The sequence below is a fragment of the Schistocerca piceifrons genome, chromosome X (genome assembly GCF_021461385.2).
Source record: "Schistocerca piceifrons isolate TAMUIC-IGC-003096 chromosome X, iqSchPice1.1, whole genome shotgun sequence".
In the NCBI taxonomy this organism is placed as follows: domain Eukaryota; kingdom Metazoa; phylum Arthropoda; class Insecta; order Orthoptera; family Acrididae; genus Schistocerca; species Schistocerca piceifrons.
The window spans coordinates 952529437-952536714 of record NC_060149.1 but is presented as its reverse complement, the minus strand read 5'-3'; positions in this window follow the sequence as shown (position 1 = coordinate 952536714).

Sequence of the window (7278 nt, the reverse complement as noted above, 5' to 3'; positions counted from 1 at the left end):
TCTGGAAACTGCCTTTTTCTGCACTGTGCACTAAATACACTATGTGATTAACGCCCAATCTCCAACAGCCAATCGTGAACTGTAAACAGTTGTAAACTCTACCAGGGCACATAACAAACAATTAACATTTGTGTTTTAGTGTTCTAAGCTGTGAGGTCATCAGCGGACAAATAATTTAGTACCTATTCCTGGACAGCCCGAGTGGCCGTGCGGTTCTAGGCGCTACAGTCTGGAACCGAATGACCGCTACGTTCACAGGTTCGAATACTGCCTCGGGCATGGATGTGTGTGATGTCCTTAGGTTAGTTAGGTTTAATTAGTTCTAAGTTCTAGGCAACTGATGACCTCAGAAGTTAAGTCGCATAGTGCTCAGAGCCATTTGAACCTATTCCTGACGTGCTGTTGTTTGGAACAACAACTGACATGATCCAAAATATTACTTTCTTTTATTATAGCTTCACTTTTATTTTGTCTAATGATTACTAATTTCAGTATCAAATTCCATCATCAAGCCACTATATGATCAGAAAGCATAGTGTATCGTTAAAATATTGTTTAATAAACAGATTACCATTATATCATCATTCCTTAAAGTAATGTCCAAAGTGGAAGGCCAGATGATTAATTTTGAGTATATACAAAAGTCAGAGTACTGAACCGGATATGAAAGAAGAAAAACCAGAAGGGCAGTGAGAGACGGGTGCCTTCTATCACCTTACTTCCTTAATATGTTCATCAAGGAAGTAATAACAACAACAAAGAAAAGATGACAAGAATCAAAAGGTAATTTCTGGAATACTCCAAGGAAATGCGATAGGACCATTACATTTACAATGTATATAAATGATCCAGTAGAAAGTATCAGAGGCTCCTTAATATTGTTCACAGGTACTACACTTGTCCATCAGAAAGTAGCAACAACAGAAGACAGTATCAATTTGCACAATGACCTGCAGAGGATTGGTGAATGATGCAGGCTCTGGCAGTTGACCCTGCACATAAATAAATGTAACATATCACACACTCACACACACACACACACACACACACACACACACACACACAGGAAAAGAAATCCAATACTGTACAACTACACTATTAATGACAAATTGCTGGAAACAGAATCTACCATAAAATATCTAGAAGTAACTATCCAGAGCAACCTTAAAGAGGAATGACCACATAAAACAGCAATAGAAAAGCAGATGCCAGACTAAGATTCACAGGAAGAATCTTAAGTGAATGTAAATTACCTGTGTCCTTACCCAGTAGGACTGACAGAAGAGAGAAAGAAGATCCAATGAAGTGCGGAGTGTTTTGTCACAGGATCATTTATTCGCTGTGACATCATTACAGATATGCTCAGCAACTCCACTGGTAGATGCCATAAGAGAGATAAGAAAGATTTACTACCCAAATTTCGAGAGAGTAGTTTCCGACAAGAGTCTGACAACATAATAGTTTCTCTCATATACAATTCACGAAATGATCACGAGAAGAAAATTTGAGAAGTTAAGAGATAATACAGAAGCGTACTGACAGTCATTCTTCCCAAGCACTGTTCACAAGTGGAACAAGGCAGAGGGGATCAGTTGGTGGCATGAGACGTACCCCCTGCCACACACAGTTAAGTGGTTTTTGGAGTATGATGTCGATATGGGAACTTAATTGCATGCATATACACTGCAGATTGACGACATCACAATAGTAAATCAGAGTAGGAACTAAATAAAATGTTTCAGGCCTTAAATCAAGAAGTGGTAAAACTAAAGCTAAAAATGAATACAAAGAAGACAAAAGTTATGGCTACAGACAAGAAAGGAGGTGGAGGTAGGACTGACACAAGAACAGGCAATGAGCAACTCAAGAAAGGAACTGAAATTCACTATCTCAGTAGCATTTTGCAAGAAAACAATCAATATTTCAAGGCATTCAAGAAAAGAAAAGCACAGGTGAAGAGTTCCTTCCAAAATAAGAAGAAGCTGCAACTGAATAAACATATCAGCTTCCACATTAAGAAAATATTTGTAAAGACCTTTGTGTGGAGTGTTCTGACACACAGATGCAAAATCTGTACATTAGAAAAGCCAAAGGAAGCTCACCTCAAACCTGCTGAAATGTGGTTCTGGAGGAGAAGTACAAGAACTAGCTGCATTGACAGAAAAATTAAAGGAAATAGGAGAGAAGAAAGAACCACTGAAAGTTATAGGCCAGGGCAAAGCAAAACACACTGGACACTTAACTGGAGACGATAATCTTTTAAAAAACATTTCTGAAGGTAAGATCGTAGGTAAGAAAACAAGGGGATGACTGAGAACATCCTACTTAAACAATATGATCAATGAATGGGATTTTCTTCACACATGGAGATGAAGACAACTGCTGAAGAGAGGAAGCTGTGGCTGCAGAGACAAGGTTTAACCTTTTGGAAGAGTAAGGACAAACTAATACAAAATATGAGTCTGCATGGTAGCTACATATGGAATAAATGACAACTTCTAGTGTGCAGTCTTCAAGTCACTTACCCCAGTAGGTGTCTTATCTACTAAAAGTAAAGGTCACTGTTGTGCTTTCAATAGATGTGAACTGCACCCTGAAAATTGTATGTCTAGTTTGCAGTTGTACAGAAGCTTTTTATTTTGCAAAATGGTTCAAATGGCTCTAAGCAGTATGGGACTTAACGTCTGAGGTCATCAGTCCCCCAGACTTAGAACTACTTAAACCTAACTAACCTAAGGACATCCCTGCCTGAGACAGGATTCGAACCCGCGACCATAGCAGCAGCACGGTTCCGGACTGAAGTGCCTAGAACCGCTTGGCCACAGTGGTCAGCTTTTATTCTGCAAAGAAATTTTTGATAATATGATGAACTGATGCTGGTACTTGCTACTGAAACCAGTAGTACTTAGACACAACAAAAGTGTGACTACAGAATTAAGAATAATTTTTCCAAACAATCGAGTATTTTTTCAAAACAACACCACAATAGAGGAAATTTATTTTAAACTAAAGACACAAAAGAAAAAAAGAGAAACTGTAAAGATCTTGAGTCTCATAAGACTCTCTTGGGAGGAAAATATAAGATATTTAATTGGTAAACTTGCAAGGCATACTTTTTTATGTTGTATAAACTATGAAACTGTTAGCATCGTCAGCTAAAATTTACTTCTTCTGTCTTAATATACCTTCCTTCACTTACAGCTGCAGTGTGGAGACAGGGGTGAGGGTGGGAGCGGTGATGGGGGCGAGGGTGAGGGCGTACTGCTTTAAAATGGTGATTCTTGTAGTGATATTCTTAACAACAGATTTATATCTTTTGCTTATGAAAGTCTGCATCCGATGACAGCTGCACTAGTAATACCTTCACAGGGTCGTATTCAAGTTGCAAGGCTAGATCTATGCCAGCCATGACACGCTCCCAGCCTTTCCTCCTCGTGATCTGGTTGTAGCGTTGGGACTGCAGGGTGTCTAAGCTGATGTTCAGACCGTCAAGCCCTGCCCTCTGCAAGGCAACCAGCTGTCTTGTCAACATGAGGTCATCGGTTGTCATTAAGACACTTTTGAGATCTTTTATTTTCTTCAAGGCACCTGTGAAACAGCAAATTATTCTAAAGAAACTGAAACAAATAATTTGTAACATTGCTGCTGCATATGAAACAAACCTCCAGTTGATAAATTGAAAATACAAATTCCTTAAAAGTTAACTGTACATTTGCCCTAATACAAAGAGATAAGAAGGGTTAATAAACTGAATTGAAGAATGCAAGTTAAGATAGCAATGAAAAAATAATTAGAGGCATGAGATCACCTACTGCAACAGGGAAATGGGAATCAATATGAACCATTACCCAGCTACTGTCAACTGATTCCACGTCTCCATGCACACTGTATAAACCACTGTGGGTTGTACGACAAAGTACATTGTTGTACCACACATTATGGTTTTTCCCCATTCAATGCTCATGTGGAGTGTGGGAAGAATGATTCTTTAAATGGTTCTGTGCATGCTGTAATTAATCTTGCCTTCATGGTCCCTATAGGAGTGATACATATGCGGTTGTTGTATAATCCCTAAATACCTCACTTAATACAGGTTCCTGAAATTTCATAAGTTGGGTTTTGTCATATATTTGGCGTCTATCTTCACTTGTCTGGCATTTCCAATTTGTAGTAGCTTCTTGATGCTCTCCCATGCATCAAATAAATCTATGATCAATCATGCTACACTATTTTGTATACATTCAATGTCTGCCATTAGCCTTATTTGTTATGGGTCATACTTAAGCAATATTCTAGAATGGGCCACACAAGTATTTTGTAAGCAATGTCCTCTATAGACTGATTACATTTTCCAGTATCTTACCAATGAATTGAAGTCTGCATTCTGCTTTGCCTACAAGTGAGTCTATGTCACCATTTCATTTCATCCAGATATTTGTATGAGTTGACCAATTAAAACTGTGATTATTTGATAATGTAGTCATACAATACTGTCTTTTATTTGTTTTGTGATGTGCTCCAATTTACATTTCTGAAAACTTAAACTCAGTTGCCTATCTTTGGACCAATTTGAAATGTTATGATCTGACTCAAATTTGTGCAGATTTTTTTCAGGCAATAATTCATTATAGACAACTCTATCATCCAGGAAAAGTATGAGGCTCCTTATAATATCGTCTTCCAGAACATTAAGGTACAACATTAATATAATGGTATAAATTACTATAACTGTATAAATAATTTTATGTGTGTAAAATACATTGTACTACTTGTTACAACAAAACATTGTACTGGTATACTCAGCAAGATGTTAAATCAGCAGATAGCTACATTTTATGTTCAACATTTTGTGTACAGCATATATGCTGGAAAGGATTTATACCCAAATTAAATAAATCTGAAGAAATGGTAGGGTGTTTCTGGAAAAAAAATCCATAAAAACTCATACAGTCCAATTTGCTATTATGTCACTGTTACTGAAATATAATACAAAGTAACTGAATTCGGTGAACATTCTCAGAGTGCAATATGCCTCAGAGTGAAATGCACAGTAATGTCAACATTATTTTTCAAGGCTATGTTTGTGAAAATGGATGAAAGCAAACCACACATTTTGTTCTCAATCTGCGGAAGCATTATGCACTGTGAACCACTGTACTGCTGTTCTACATAAAAGCTGTCTCATTGCCAACATCTTTCCCCTGCTGGCTGTTCTACACTTCTCATCACTGATTCAACATGTTGTAAGATATTTTATGCTGTATGACACCACAGTCCAATCTGGTTAGGATAGCATAAAAATAATATATGAATTTCAGTATTGAAACTGGAACAGCAGAACAGCTCTCATCACACTGGATATCAAATCGAGGTTGGATTACAGCCATGGGTACATCATTTCACGCTACTCAACTGTATGTCATATGTCAGAGTTCATCAACTGTAGTGGCTGGCGACTGGTGGCATAGCCATCTCTTGGCATCCAGTGAACAGACGTTCTCCACAGGTGACAGATTTGAAGAAAATGCTGGATACGGCAACAGTGGAACACTCTCTGTATCGAGGTAGCTCAGTACAGCTCAGGTGATGTGTAGTCTTGCATTATCTTGTTAAAAGATAACATCACGGAGCCCTTGAGAATAGGGCACAGCGATAGGCCTTAACAAAACACAAATGCAATGGCTGCTGTCCAAATTACTGGCTATGTGAACCAGAGGTTGTGACATGTATCCAGTTGCACCCCATACCATAACATCACATGCTGGACCCGCATGAGAATGACAGGTACAATCTGGCCAGGTCTGTTGGCATCAGAGCCTCCACACACGAGTACATCAATTGTGACGATGTTGCAGAACCGAGACTCATCTGATACGATGACACAGTGCCATTCCTGTGTCTGGCATTGTTGTCAGTTGCACCGCTGTCAGTTCACCTCTCTCTAGAGCTGCATTAAGGGCTTGACAGTCTGTGCTGCTCCAGATGCCATCACATTGTCTGTGTGGATACTTGTCTCACTGTATACAAGCCCACTTCCTGACTAAATGTACACAACTTCACTGCAGGATCACGTACGCATGAGTGAACACTTGTCTGCCCTCTCAGGTGCTAGTTGGGTGGCACTACTGAGGCCCTGCAAGGCATTTAGCATGGCCCTCCTGAACCTACCAATTCTATGTTCGCACAAAATGAGATTCTGAGCAATGCAAGCAGCAATATAGTGAAACAATAAACCAGAGTCTCAGCAGACCATGAGCCTGCCACTGCCAAATCTGGAATGCTTATAAACATTTCTCCTTCTTCCATTATGCTTAACATGGTCTTCGTGTAAACAACCAACACTGAAATAGAATTTCTGAATGAGAAACCTGCTCCATAAGCTTTTCTTGCATACAGAATATGCATGGGAGTGCTGAAAAGTAATGCCTCTGAATTTTTTATTCTGTTCTCAATATCGGTCGAGGTATGACACGTCACGCATATTACTTGGTCAACTTTCCCACTTCACTGACTCGTGGCACATCCCCCTCCCGCAAACAGATGGAGTCACAATAGGCAGCCCACTCTGACCAGAGATTGTGAATATGTTTACGGTGCACTTCGAGGAAGAGGCCCTGATGTCATCCAAATGGAAATCCATCTTCTTCTTCTTCTTCTTCTTCTTCTTCTTCTGTTATGTGGATAACACACTTATCATCTGGCCTCATGGAAGAGACAAACTTCTTGACTTCTTTGTACATCTGAACTCCACACGCCACAAAATCAAATTCACTATGGAGACCAAAGAAGAAGGAAGACTACCATTCCTGCACATCATAGTCAGGAGAATAATGGACAGCACCCTGTGCCACAGCGTGTATCTGACTCTATAAAACACATAAACTCAGTTCTCCCTATGGCACAGTGAATAATTTCAGTAACAAAAAGTGAGATGAATGTTGCAGCGTACATTTAATTTCCACTTTGGCTTTGCATTCAAGATCAGTCTTACCTGAGAGTGCAACATTACATCTTTGGTTAATTTAATTATATGTTCATTAGATTTTGGTTATAAGGCACGTTCTGCTGCCTAATGTTTCATCTCCAAATGCTGGAAACAATCCATGGAGGAAGAGGAGTATGTAAGACATTGGTGGACCAGGTTGAAAGAATCTGTGAATTTCAATACTCTGTAGAAGAGCTCAATCGTTTGAAAATAACTTTCAGACCTTGTGGCTATTCTAACAGATATACATAAGGCACTACATTCTAAAATATTTGCATCTTTCACTGAAAAAC